The sequence below is a fragment of the Cervus elaphus genome, chromosome 17, assembly GCF_910594005.1.
Source record: "Cervus elaphus chromosome 17, mCerEla1.1, whole genome shotgun sequence".
NCBI lineage: Eukaryota > Metazoa > Chordata > Mammalia > Artiodactyla > Cervidae > Cervus > Cervus elaphus.
This window is the reverse complement of record NC_057831.1, coordinates 32,665,809-32,681,114: the sequence shown is the minus strand read 5'-3', so window position 1 is coordinate 32,681,114 and position 15,306 is coordinate 32,665,809. Positions and strand designations below refer to the sequence as shown.

At 34.3% G+C, this 15,306-nt stretch overlaps 1 protein-coding gene across 2 annotated transcripts in view; it reads left to right on the top strand.

Moving 5' to 3' along the window:
* Nucleotides 1–15,306, top strand: part of GRID2 (glutamate ionotropic receptor delta type subunit 2) — a 1,554,957-nt gene that overhangs the window by 663,937 nt on the left and 875,714 nt on the right. The window lies entirely within an intron of this gene.

The following is a 15,306-nucleotide window of genomic DNA, read 5'->3' as shown; positions in this document are numbered from 1 at the left end:
TCTCATTTTAGACCACTCTGAACACTCCCAGAACATGTCATTAACAGTCACTCTTCATCTCCCCCAACCTTAGTCCACAGCCCCAGGAAGCCACTAAGCTGCTTTCTATGTATATAGATTTTCCTTTATATTTTCATGTTAGTCATATCAGTGGACTCATAGTTTTTTTTTTTTTTTGGCCACTTTTTTAACTTAGTAGGATAAAAAACTTTTGGGATTAAAAAATTGTTCTTATAAAGGAAAAACATGTTCATTTATATACACACACATACACATACACACAGACAATCAAATTCCATTATCCAAAGGAAGGAGTTATTTTCTGGCCATATCAAATTTTGATCATTTTCCATGTGTTATAAGTATAAACTCTGTTGACTATAATAGCTTTGTTATGCTGAACACTTGATTATTCAGACTAATAGAAGTTAACTGCAGCATAGCTAATGTTCAGGTTATGTACATTTTCCTTTGGGATGTACCGTACGTCTTTTCAGCAGCCTGTTTGCTTGACTAACAATGTTCAATTAGAGTAATAGCAAAATTACTTTGAATTCCCCTAGTGACTTAGCAGCAGCAGCAGCAGCATATAACAACTAGAAGCAGATAGAGATGGATGTGAAGTATCATGTCATACAAAAGTCAGCCCAAGATTAAAGCCTCATTATAATCCACAATGTGAACAATCCAAAATAGATAAATAATTTGACTGTTTTATTATACATAGGAAAGCACAGACAGTAACACCAACTTGGATGGAAATTTTAATCTCAAATTATTGATAATTAATTATTTTTATGGTTATTTTATAACTAAGAGAATATTCTTTTGGGGAATTCGTTTATATAATGAGGTCTTTGTGGAAATATGGTAAAATTAATTCTCCTAGATGGAATTAATAATTATAATAGTAATGATACAGCTAACATTTATTGAGCACTTACTTGTCCCAGGAACAGTTCTAAGGGATTCATATACATTCATGAATATTTTGCTTACCACAACACTATGAGGCTCAAAGAGGAGAAAGTTTATTGCCTATGAAACCTTGCAGACATTAGTAGATGTACCATCCATTTTTTTCATATTTTAATTTTATACCTTGGTTCTGAGTGTGTTTTTGACACAGGAAAGTTGAATTATTAGCAATTATTTTCACCAGTGAAAAAAGCTACTTTTCCATGCATCCATAAAATTCTAGTGGCTCATATGGTGAAGAATCTGCCTGCAATGCAGGAGACCTGAGTTTGATCCCTGGGTTTGGAAGATTCCCTGGAGAGAGTGGCTGCCCACTCCAGTATTCTGGCTTGGAAGAGTCCATGCAGTTTAGTCCATGGGGTCAGAAAGAGTCAGACAGGACTAAGCGACTTTCACTTTCACGTTCATAAAACTCTATTTCCTCTTGAAAGAAACATGGATTTCATTAGGAGAAGATCAGGAGTGGACAGTCCTAAACCAATAAGACCCTCATTGAAACATAAAATACTTTAAAAACTCTCTTAATAAAGAAAATGACATCTCAGTGCTTCTTTTTTTTTTTTTTTTGGACTGGGCGGGGCACGTGGGATCTTCATAGTTCCCTGACTAAGGATCCTACCCACACCATCTGCAGTGGAAGCCTGGAGTTTTAACAATTGGACCACCAGGGAAGTTCCTTAATCACATATTTTTAATCTTGATTCCATTAATCTTAGATTTTCTGAGCTAGCAAAAATTTTTTTTTCTTAAAACACTAGTCAAATGCTTTCATTTTTAGCAGAGTTGGGGTTGGTTTGAAATATTTTTTTTAATGGCTCAGTATTGCTCAATCAAATTAAAAAAATATATGACTAGAAATATAGTTAACCTTGAGTAAGAAAGCCATGGAGTACAAAGATGTGATTGCAGCTGAGATTCCACTAACCCACAAAGTTACGAGTCACCTAACACAAATTGTACATTTCTCAGAGTTAGATTTTCACCCTTAACAGAGACAAGTGCTCCCATTCAGTATATTCTTATTTAATTTTTATATTACTAAAACAGAATAGAAGAATGCAGGTATACTTTAGTAAATATATGATTTGCTATGTAGATATTAAGTTATATATAATACAGTAGTTTAATAATTCATACATTTCATGATATCTTAAAAATAGAACACTTGAAACTAAATTGAAGCTAATTAGCCACATCAACACTATGTCTGTTTGTTTAACACAGAAGTACTGAGAGCATATCTTTAGAATATAATGTCATAAAGACCTAAATTTTGAAAATTACTTTGATATTATTATCTAAAATTAGCAATTAGTGAGCGACAATAGTTAGAAATAATTTTGTTAAATTCTATTGGAGCAATGGTATGTTACTAGCTGAAAGAATTATTTCCAAATATTTCTTTTTAACCAGAATCTGAACTATAATTCAATAAGTTATAAGGAATTATGGGTAATGAGAAAATATTCGCCAATGGATTCCATTTTATAATGTTGCAAAGTATGTGATATTGATTAAAGTATTTATTTCTTTATATATGTATTTCTAATGACATATAACTTACCTAAAATATCAATTTGCAATTCATATATATATGTGTGTGTATATAAATGTGTGTAAGGTCTGTGTATCAGTAAAGCCTTTAAATAAGCAGCACAGAAGTGATGTTTTAAAAGTAAACTTTTGTAGGCACCATTTTCATAATGTGTTTTCTCTTTATTAGTCATTGAGGAATTTTTAAATGAGTAGTTAATGCTAGAATGCTTGGAGTAGCCTTTTCTGCAAAAATAGTGACATATCAGTTCAGTTGCTTCACGATCAAATCCTAGATAGTGGCATAGAACAATATAGTTAAGTAACTGGAAATTACTAGTTTTTTCAATTGATAAGGAAAATACATAATTTAATAACATATTTAGAGAAATATGGAAACCAATATTTTATTAACCTGGGAAACACAAATTAAATATATAAAACATTGTGAACAACATGGATAATATGTTATTATAAAATAAATTTGTCTCTTGTCAATAGAAATATGTCTGTTTCCAAGAGTAATTTAAATATGAATATGCCTATTACATTAGTGGTAAGGAATATCGTGTAGGCATATACTTAGGATTAGTTTTCTGGTTCGCTCGGAAAAATAATAGTTATTCTGTCCCCTGGAGAGAGAGGGATGCTCTTCTCTAGGTTTCCCCATGATATTTGGGTAGAAGAGAAACAAGAATGTATAGGGAAACAGTTGGATTTGGATCCCAGACACTTATAAGATGGGAGAAATAATATGATTAATGTTTTTAGAATGACAACTATATACAAAGCATTATGCTCATTGCTTTATATACCTTAAATCAAAAATCAGCTTCAATGAAGACAGTCCAATTTCATAATAGACGGATTCATGCTATTCTAACTCTATTGTTTATTAATCCATAAAGAAGAAGGAATTAGCTTATATGGCAGTGAATTATGTTTTGACTGGATCAAGTATAGGAAGATTAAAAGCACTAGAACCTAAAAACTAAAACGAAAATAACTATACCAATGTGAGATTTGAAGGTAGATCATTTCAAAGTAAATTATCATAATTTTCCAATAGTAGACTCTTTACATTTGTTGAATATTAAATAGTGCTTACTGGTAAATGTTTAAAACACTAAATCTTATTTTATTTTTTTATTTTTGAATTTTTATTTTTTTCCCATTTATTTTTATTAGTTGGAGGCTAATCACTTTACAATATTCTAGTGGTTTTTGCTTATTTTAATACCCCTGGAAACTGTAAGATACACTGTAGACAATTGCTTTTTACACATGTTAATTAATAACTGGTTCATAATATGTATACAATCTAATGTATTGAGTGAATGGAATAAAGCATTTCTGTAATGTGAAACATCATAATCCAATACAGCTTTTCCTTACCAACCAGTTTATTATCTCAATTATTATCACTTAGAGGACAGTAAGACTTTGAGCTTGGTCATAATAAGTAAGGATATGATAGAGTAAAAATAAAAATTTAATTGATAGCAAACCTCTCTATAAACATAAAGAATAGACATAGATTAAAATGTAGATTTGCAAAGCAGGAGCATAAACAAAAGATGGCATTTTTAAATAATGGAATGCACATTGCAAATTTAAATGCTCGTTTATAGTAACAGAAGATATAGTAATGTAAGATGTTTGTGCCTTTTCCTATCATTTCAGAGATAGTGAATTACAGATGTACACATAAGCTTAAGTATAACAGATCCTTGTTGTGTCTGTAACAGTATTATATTATATGAGTGTAGCTAACCCTTGATTATATACATATACCTTTTTCATGATCAATTTTAAATTTGGTCCTGGGATATTTTGCCCTAAACATGGAATACATTTATGGCATGCCTATCCCCATTTCCTTACTTGCCTAGGCTTAGAAACTACAAAGCAATTCAGTATTGCCAAAGCAAAGCACAATTACAAAAGTGCAAAATCTGCCATTCGGTATTATCTCTATACTTCTCCCTACATTAGCAGAAAAATTGAATTGATGCATATTGCTGACTCTTCCAGAATTGTGGTTTCAGCATAACTGAGTGATTTCATGGTTATATTAGCCAGTTGGCATGAACGTTTTATAGTAAATAAATAATGTCACTATTAGTTATTTTGCAATTATCCACCCTCTTACCTGATAAAATCATAAACTCTTATATGAAAGTGGGAACCCCTGATATGGTGCATATTTACGTCATGGAGAAACTGAAGTTCACAGGCTAGCATCCATGACTGACTAAATACAGCTTATAAGTTACAGATCTAAGAACAGAACTCAGTTCTTCCCATACTCCTGTAATTCATTCAACACTGCTATATTTAAAATAGATAACCAACAAGGACCTACTGAATAGCACAAGGTATTCTGCTCATTATTCTGTAATAACCTAAATGGGAAAACAATTTGAAAAAGAATAGATACATGTATATGTATAACTGAATCACTTTGCTGTGCACCCAAAACTAGCACAACATTCTTAATCAACTCTAACCCAATATAAAAAATCCCACAAAATTTCATAATTAAAAAAAATAATCAATACCCATAGCAAGTCTAATATGTACCAAGCTCTGAGAAATTTATTTGCTATTATGAGAATCAGATAACTAAAAAGTAAGCAAATTAATAAAGTTATAATTACATACTGAGCCAAGTACTATGAAGGAAATAAACAAGGTGATCTGTGAAAGTATAACTGGCAGGCGAGGTAGTGGTAATGCTAATCTAAGGTATAATGACAGGAGTTGTCTCCATAGAGATGACCTTTGATGTGAAATCTGATTCACAGAAAGGAGTCGGCCATGAAAAGAACTTGGAGAGAAGCATTCTACAGACAAGTAACATGGAATGTAAGGACTCAGAGTTAAGAAAGAACTCTGATTTCCAGAAGCAGAAAAGAAAGTAATGTAATGGAGCATAGTAGGAGATGAAATGCAGAGGTAGGAAGGGACCAGGTGTTTATAGCTCTTTATACTTTAGGAAAAAAGAAAAATAGATTTCATTCTAAGTGAAGTTGGGAACCCTCTGCAGAGCCTTAAGCATACATTATCCGATTTGACTTTCATAGAGAACAAAGAATCCCCTATAGGGAAGCAGGAATGAAATCCATTACTAGAGTTTAGGAGTGAAACTATTATAATTTGTACTAAAGTGTTTGTAATGGAGTCAAAGAGAAGTGGAAACATTCAAAATATTTGTTTCTGTTTAAAATCAATAGAATTTGTTGATGGGTTGGATAAGGATAGGAAAAGAAAGGTAGAAATCAAGAATGATGCCCACATTTCTAGTCCAAGCAGTTTTATAAACTAGGATGCTATTTATTGGGATATAGAAGGAAGGCTAGAAATAAAAGTAGGAAGAGTAATTGATAAATAGTTGTTTTCACAGTGTGGAAAGTTTGAGATGTCAGATATACAGTCAAGAGGGAATTTCACTTAGTCACCAGGGAGAGCAGAGAGAGTGAAATCTTGGCATAAGTAATAAATTTGGTAGTACTACTGGACATAGGTATCAGCAAGATCACCAAAGGAGAATCTATATAGAGAAGAGAAGATTCAGAACCAATCTATGGGAAAGAGAACACAGGAGAGGGAAGTAAGAAGGGATATCTAGAGGTGGAGTAGGAAACCAAGAAGCCTGACTTTCATGATAACCAAAAGAGAGAACAGTTAATAAAAGAGGAAAGGACAGTGATGTACACCACTGCTACTGGTTAGAAAGCCTCTATTATAAGTAAGTGGGATCTAGTAATTTGAAGGGACTAATATATGTTCTAAAATATTTAAACTCAACAGCTGCTATTTACCTCAACAGTGAGAGACATAGGATGTTTTCTTTATAAAATGAAAGCTTATAACAACTGAGTTCCTTCTCAATACCTCTGTCCAAAAGTTAAACCTTAACACAATATTGTAAATCAACTATACTCCATTAATTTTTAAGTCAAACCTATCTTTTTATTTTTTTTAAGCCATGATCATCAAAATCTTTGACTTGCTCAGTTTCAAGATTTTATCATTAAATTGTTATGTAACTGAGCCCCTGACATACTCATTTTAGATTGTCAGATGCTCTGTATATTTTTTTTTAATAAGCTTTTCCCACATTGGCCAATAACCTCTGATATGCAGATTGTACCACCCTTGTGACAGAAAGCAAAGAGGAACTGAAGAGCCTCTTCATGAATCTGAAAGAAGAGAGTGAAAAAGCTAGCTTAATGCTCAACATTCAAAGAACAAAGATCATGGCATCTGGTCCCATCACTTCATGGCAAATACATGAGGAAACAATGGAAACAGTGACAGACTTTATTTTCCTGAGCTGCAAAATCACTGCAGATGGTGACTCCTGCCATGAAATTAAAAGACACTTGCTGCTTGGAAGAAAAGCTAAGACAAACCTAGACAGTGTATTAAAAACCAGAGACTTTACTTTGCTGACAAAGGCAAAACTATTAGTCAAAGCTATTGTTTTTCCAGTGGTCGTGTACAGATGTGAGCATTGGAGTGTAAAGAAGGCTGAGCACTGAAGAACTGATGCTTTCTAACTGTGGTGTTGGAGAAGACTCTTGAGAGTCCCTTGGACTGCAAGGACATCCAACCATTCCATCCTCAGTATTCATTGAAAGTACTGATGCTGAAGCTGAAGTTCCAATACTTTTTCCAGCTGTTGCAAAGAACTGACACATTGGAAAAGACCCTGATTCTGGGAAAGATTGAAGGAAGGAGGAGAAAGAGATGACAGAAGATGAGATGGGTTGGATGGTATCACCGATTCAATGAGCGTGAGTTTGAGCAAACTCCTGGAGATGGTGATGGACAGGAAAGCCTGGCATACTGCAGTCCATGGAGTCACAAAGAGTCGGACACCCCTGAGTGACTGAGCAACAACAACCACATTGGCCTAGAACAGTCATCTGTGCATAAACTTCTACCACCGTTTTATTTCTAACCCTCCATTCATGTCTGTTCAGTCTCTGCAAGAGCCCTGATAGCAAGAAGCACTTTATTCTTGTTCACTGCCCTTCCAGCCAATGTCTGGAATATAGTAGTCACTCAAACAAATATTTGGTGAAGGAGCTTACTTCTTGCTTTTACTCCTACTTTGCTGTTTTCTCTGATTATCCTGTTTTGCAATCCCCAGTGGATTAGCTTTCTGGGGACCCCTCTGGATTATCTCATTTCCTTAGCAGGGACAAAATAAATCATGTCTGCAGTTATTAGAGGACTACACTTCAACAGAAGCACATAGAGCCCGTTTTTAAAAAGAATGGAGGGATTTAGAAAATAATACAACCTATTATTGCACCTCTAAAATGTTAAGCTTGTGCATCTTTCTTTATCACGTGAATTAATCTCTACCTGTGCTGTCCAACATGATAGCTGCTAGCCACATGTAGCTATTGAGTATTTGAAATGTGGCTAGTAAATGTGGCTAAGAAATTGTGATGTGCCATAAGTATCAAATATACCAGATTTGAAGATAGTATTAACCAGAGAGTGTAAATACATCATTCTCAGTGGTATATTGATTATATGGCTGAAATGGTAACATTGTGGATATGTTCATTTTAATAAAATAAATTGCTAAAATGAATTGTATCTTTGAAAAAGATTGTTTAAGTGTGTATTAGAAAGTGAAAAATCATATGTGTGGCTACCATTATATTTCCTTGGGCAGTGCTGTTCTATAATTTTGATACACAAGGCAGGGACCTTAGACCATGGCATAGATATCACCAAAGATATTGTTGGACATGCAAAATCTCAAGCCCTTTTCCAGACCTATGACTCAAAATTTGCTTTTTAGCAAGGTCCCCAGGTAATTTATATGCATACTGAAATTTGAAAAGTGCCACTGTATCTATTGTTGCTATATCCAAAGAGCAAGGTGTGATTGTGCCTTTGAATAATGACACATCCAACCTCATTTCCTGTGTAATGCGGACTGAAATCTAAAAACTGCAAGTCCTACAGGGATGCACAGAAAGGTTAATAAGTGTGAACCCAGCTTACAAACTATAGTTTTGCATTTTACACTACAAGTGTTCATGTGCCACACTTTGAAATTAGTGCAAGCAAAAGCCAGCTCACAGTGCTTATGCATTTTGTTACCTAGAGAGATTTGCATTTAGCAAGCTTAGCTAAGCTGGTGCTTATAAAAAGCCATTGCCGGAATGCCTAAGAAATTTAGTCCCTTATGCAGTACTTAGAGTGGACAGCAGGAATGCTAGCAGGCAACATCCCATGTCTAGAGTTAATCTGCTTTATCACAACAATGTAAGTTAAAAGAGCTTGGTCTAGCGGAAATCTGCTTCTGTATGTTGAGGTGGTGATTTTCCCAGGTTGTATGTTACCCTCATACCAGTTTTTACCTTAAACATACACTGACTTTGATTAAAAAATATATGATTTTTTGAGCATGTTAATTACAGTACTGTTGTGATAACATCTAGAACCCAATTTTTTGATTATTTGTACTTTACATTTTATTTAGTATTTTTTGTAGGTTTTTGATACATTTAGATAGACTTGGGAGAGTAGTAGTTAAAAAAAATTTTTTTACACTGTGTGTGGACATACATCATTTAAGTATTTGCACTTGGAGAGGATCAGAAAATCTTTATATAGTAAATAGTTTAAAATTATAGAGTTAATTAATTGGTATGATGCTCTGTCTCTAGAAAAGCATGACAGCAATTTTTCATTACATAGGTCATATTTTTACATTTAAAATCATGCGGTACTTAGGCAACAGAGTAGCGTTTAGATAACTTCCTCTTTTCAAATTGAATGATATTGAAAGAAATGAAAAAAGTTAGCTATAAATACAGCTCCTAAAATATGCACCGATTATTTAGTTGTTATCATACAGGAGATTTACATTCATCAAACACCCTCTTTAAAGGTCAGAACTAGTTTTTAAGAGTGAGGTTTTTTTTATTTGCTTTGTTTTTCACAATAGCACATTGTGCAAAACAAACTCGTAGAAAAATAAAATCTTACCTTTCATTGATATTATGTTAGTGATATAAACACTCAAAGTATCAAAATTTGTGCAATTAAAAAATGATTACCATTATTTCAAACACAATATACATTTAATCAAAGCACTGTTATTGAAGGACAGATAATACTATATTTGAAAATGAGGCCAATTATCTCAAAATATGTAGGTGCCGTTGAGTTTCTGTTCTTCACTTCCAAATAAGCAAGACGCTGTTCCCACCTTACTTCACTTAATTTTCATAATGTCTCCGTGATAAGTATCTTTATCTCTTTATTAAAGCTGAATTTCAGAGAAGTCAAGTAAATTACAAGCAACTGAAAGCTTGGTTCCAAGATTTATGATTGGTCCATTAACAATCTTTCAGTGATATTTGACTGAATATTTCCTTTTTAAAAACCTTTATTTTTATTTATTTATTTTTGGTTGCACTGGATCTCTGTTGCTGCTTTTCTGGGGTTTCTCTAGTTGCGGTGAGCAGGGGCTCCTCTCTAGTTGAGGCGCACTGGCTTCTCATTGCAGTGGCTTCTCTTGTTGCAGAACATGGGCTCTAGGCATACAGGCTTCAGGAGTTGCAGCACGTGGGCTCAGGAGTTGTGGGGCACATGCTCAGTTTCCCGGCAGCATGTCCTATCTTCCCAGAGCAGGAATCGAACCCATGAACCCCACACTGGCAGACTGACTGCCAAACACTGGACCACCAGGGAAGTCCCAAGATACAGTATTTCTTTAGCTTTAACATCATTTTCTTAATCCCTAAGGTAAACAGTTATAAATCAACAACATTTTTTGGTGGTTCTGTCTGAGCAAGTCTGCATATACATGTCTTAAGTTACAGAGAATACCACTGGCATAATAATGATTTAGTTCATTTTTCATAAATTGTTAAAACCATACCCTAAGTCATTGATTGATATAAGCACCTTGTAATCTCATAACCACTGAATCCCACATATATCCAACTTAATATCTATCTGTCATTGATAATTATTTAATTGTAACACTAAGACATATTGTTCACTTGAGTAATTCTTGTAATTATAATTAGATTTATTCTGTTTATAATACAGAGCAAGTCGATAGTTCAAAAGTTTTAATAAAGGGCAAGAAAGATTAGAAAGATTAAATCTACAGCTAACCTTCATTCCCAGAGTCTTTTTCTCTTTATATTACATCTTTATGGATTAAAACTTAATGCAGTTTCTCACTGTCTACATGAGCAACAAATAATATAAAGTGAACTGAAGCTGGATTTATAGGAACAATTACAGTTGCTTATATTTGGTATATAAATACATATGATTGCCAAGTGTTCTGGAGAGTCATGGTCTTAATAATTCAGCAAATTCTTGGGAATATATTCTCTAAAAACACAACTAATCAATACAATGCATAGAGTAATAAAATGAATAATTTTTTCATTATTCTCACTTTAACTCTTTGTTAAACTGTGAAAACTCATATATATGCAGATCAATAACTGTAAATGGTTTAAATTGTGCAGATAGAAGTAAGCATGCTGACTTTGCCTAGCCCAGACAATGCTGATGTTGGGAAAACTTAGCTTATTTCATTTTTTACAGAAAAGTATCTTCACAGTGTAAAGTAATGTTAAAAAAAAGGTGACACAGGAATCAACGCCTCTAGGTGATAAGTAGGAGTCTCATTTTTACTCTCCTGTCCTTCCTTCCCTCTGTTGGATATGATAATAAACTGTGAAATGGTCAAAATGGAGGGAGATAAAAGGATGTAACTAAGTCCCAAACTGGATGGTGTCAAATTCAGATTTTCCAGAGTAACATCAGCTGTTAATGTTAGTGATGAATGTCTGATATTGCAAATATATAATACTTCCATTTCTGTAAATGTAGTAATATAGAGATTACATATCCATTTCTTATAATGGTTTTAGGCTGAAAAATTTGAGGTAAGTTCAAATTAATCTATGAATATGTAATTTTAGCAGCTACTTAATAGAAAATTACTTGCATTCAGTTGAACATCCTGAGGGCTAAAAGCATCAGAATCTTTCTTGACATTCCCATTTTATTATTATTCACATCAGATTTGGTCCCAAATCCAGATTCTTCTGCTTTCCTCTTATCCTCATTGTCCTTGCTTTATTTCAGTTTATCCTCTATCACTAGAAGTTTTGTAATATCCTTCTTTCCGCTTTTACATTTTTCTTTTCTCATTCCATTTTCCACATTCCTTCAGGGTTATTTCTATTCCATTTTTTGGGTAAAGTTTGCTGTATCATAGTTCTATGACTACAGTCTTGTGTAGAGAAATAAAGTAATAATAGATATTAAGGAATGCCATGTATCAAGGTTACAGATAATCAATGAACAAATGCTTTCAGTTTTCAATTTAACAAAGACTCATTAATTAGGACTCTTTAGAAAGACTCATTAACCTTTCAGGAATACAAAAGGTAACAATATAATCCTCTTCTGAACATTTCAGAGCAGACAAGAAGCATGTATTCTCAGTTCTAGGAATGGAGGCCTGGTTCACTTCTGGAAATGGGAAGCAAAGCATCTCCTCATAGATAGAGAAATCTTCCACCTGTGAAAAGTAAAGGTGATGTTCAATATCCAAAGCTGAATTGCAACATTCAAACATATATGATAAAATATTCCACTCATGAGTGAGTCAGTTGTTGTCAGTCAACCATGTCATCTTATAGAGTTTGAACTTCCTATTGAAGTTACATATCAATTATAGAAGTTGACAGAAATATTATCATGTATCATGTGTGTGATAATTTCTACATCTGAGAAGGAAAGCATCCATAATGCATTTTCATTAAAGGCTCAAATAACCGTCTGCTTAATCCTTACATCCTCATGCAAATGACTTATAAACAGTTTTCAAAGGAAGAGAGTAATGTTAAAAATGTACCACAGCCAAGGTATGCATTGATGAAGCAGGTAAAATTGATTTTTATATTTGCCTGGGGATGTGGATCACCTCCCTGAATCTGGTTTGCATTGATTATTTTGATGGACTATGGATTGAATTTCATATCTAAGCCCCAATTTTCAAATCTTTATCCTCAGGGGGAAAGTTTCTCAAGAAGAAAAGACTATATTTATAAGCCATCCTAATATCAGTATGTAATTTGACACATCACAAAGTAAGAAACCCAAGGGAGAATACTACTTACACTTATAAGACATCAAAGTATGTTCAGGTTAATTCAGTCAGTAATTCAAGAAGTTAAAGATATGTGTTGAGGGTATTACTTTATGCCTGTCTTTCTGGGTATTGAGATACAGCAGTTAACCAGATAGACAATTAATACTCAATTATTAATTGTGTTATGATGGCAGACGGACAGTATAGTAGAAGAGCAATATGAGTTTCCAGTGGTTCAGAAAGAAAAACATGTACATGTGAGAGAAATGGATTATGTTTGTGTATATGATTTAAACTGGCTTATTGTGAGAATAAGTTATCACACGAAATTTTGGCCCAGTGTGAAAAAAGTATTCACAACATTTTTATTGCCTGGAAAGAGACCTTATAGAGCATTTAATTAAAGTTTCATATTTTGTAGGTGAAAAAAACTGAGATTCAACAAGATTATATCTTGTCAAAAGTCACATATTGAATTAGAAGATAACGCCACAATCTGCCTCATCCCCAGGCCTTGCACCTTTGTTCATCCAGTTTTGATTTTTGAAAGGCCACAAAACCTCTCTTATCCTTGACACAGACAGAGGTCTAGTGAAAAAGTCTTCCTACTTTCCTACTCTGGTTTTAGTGTGCTCTACTAGAACACAGAGACTAATTGGCCAGTATGAGTTTCAACAGAGAGCAAGGCTTATCTCATTTCTACTCAATTTATCTATATAGACACTAACCAGAGAAAGATTTTAGTGTTAAAAGGGCATAATTGAAATAGATGTGAAAGAAAATATGAAAATGAACTAGTATCATAGCATATACCACTGTAATGATTGTTGCAGGAAAGCTCTACTAATGGTTGCTAATGTTAGTGGTCAAACATTTGAGGAGAAAGAGAATATAAAAATAATTAGTAGAATCTCAAAATATCCACCCTTCATATATTTATCAGGTAGAAAAGGAGAATAGCAGTGGAGAAACCTGTCAAGCAGTTGGTCAAGATTAATACCATTAGTAATAAAACATGCTCATATTATTTACCTTGGGAACACAGCACCACTTCTCTGGTATTTTCTTGCCAAAAACTGCATAACGTCAACCTAATTGTGAGAAACTAAAATTGAGATAGATTCCAAAAAACAGCTAGCTGACCACTACTTACCAAGTCTCGGTATCATAAAAGTAAAGGAGAGGCTGAGGGTTTGTCATGGATACTGGAATAGAGAAATGATAGTTGGTGAAAAATAGAAGAAATTCAAAAAGTTCTGTAGTTTAGCTAATAGCAGTGGTATGCTGAGACTGACTTGAACCACCCAACAGGAACTGATACTGTGTAACTTCATGTGTAGGAAAATTTTGTTAGTAGCTTTAAATAAGTCATGGTGGAAGTAGGAACACAGAGACATTGGCAAGTGGTAAAAATCAGAACTTCCCTCCTCCAGTTCCTGGAAGACTGCTTTAGCAGCACATCACTGGTTAATAGTGGTGTGTCAATGTTAATTTCCTGGGTTTCATAATTGTGCTAAGATTATATAAATTAACTTTAGTATTAGTCACTCAGTTGTATCTGACTCTTTACGACCCCATGGACTACAGCCTACCATACTCCTCTGTCCATGGGATCCTCCAGGCAAGAATACTGGAGTGGGTTGCCATTCAAGAGTGTAAGTGCAATTTAAAGCTCTTTAAGTTCTGTGAGACTTACAAGCTTGAGTCTGAGTAAGTACAAGTTCTCAGAAGATTTGAGGCACTTGGTGAATTGACAGAAACTTTGAGTGGGATTAGGTTATAATTTTTATTACCTTCCTCCTCTTTCTTTTGTGTGTGTGTGTGGGTGGGGGTGTGTGTGTGTGTTTGCCTTGTCATGAATCAAACCCTTGAACCTGAGATTTTCCAGGAGTTAATCATAAAATAATGTATGCCCTTAAATGAGTTGATTAAAGAAAGCTTCAAACTAGACTCTACAAAGAATGGAACCTTTGCAAAGATATTTTAATGTCTATTTAAAAATGACTCATTTTAGTTAACATTAATCACTGATTGTGTCCCAGATCCCCTGGTTCTGAAAAGAGAGTATTTTTATGTATTATAAATGAGGGATCTGAATCTCTGATATTGTAATTTATCTTAATTTAAAAGGAAGAGTATGAAGGCTTTTTCACCGGACTTCTGTTTGTGTCAAGGATAAGAGAGATTTTATGGCGTTTCAGAAATCAAAACTGGATGAACAAGGGAGCAAGGACTGGGGATGAGGTAGACTGGAGTTATCTTCTAATTCAATAAGTGACATATGACAAGATATAATCTTTTTGAGTCTTGGTTTTTTCACCTACAAAATACCCTACGTCCAAGGGCACAGAAGCCCAGGAAGACAGTAGGCGGTGGTGTGGTGGCAGTGGGGCTGGAGTGGCTGTGAGGAGATACCTCAGGTCCAAGGGCAAAGGAGAAGCCCCAGAAAGATGGTAGGAGGGGTGAAATCACGTTTAGAATCAAACCCCATCCCAGCCAGAGACACTCAGATGGGACAAACATACCTTTGGACAACCAGGACACAGAGACCCCACAGAGACTAAGACAGAACTGTGTTTGAGTGTCTCCTGTGGAGGGACAGGTCCGCAGTGGACTGCCTCAGGGGCAGG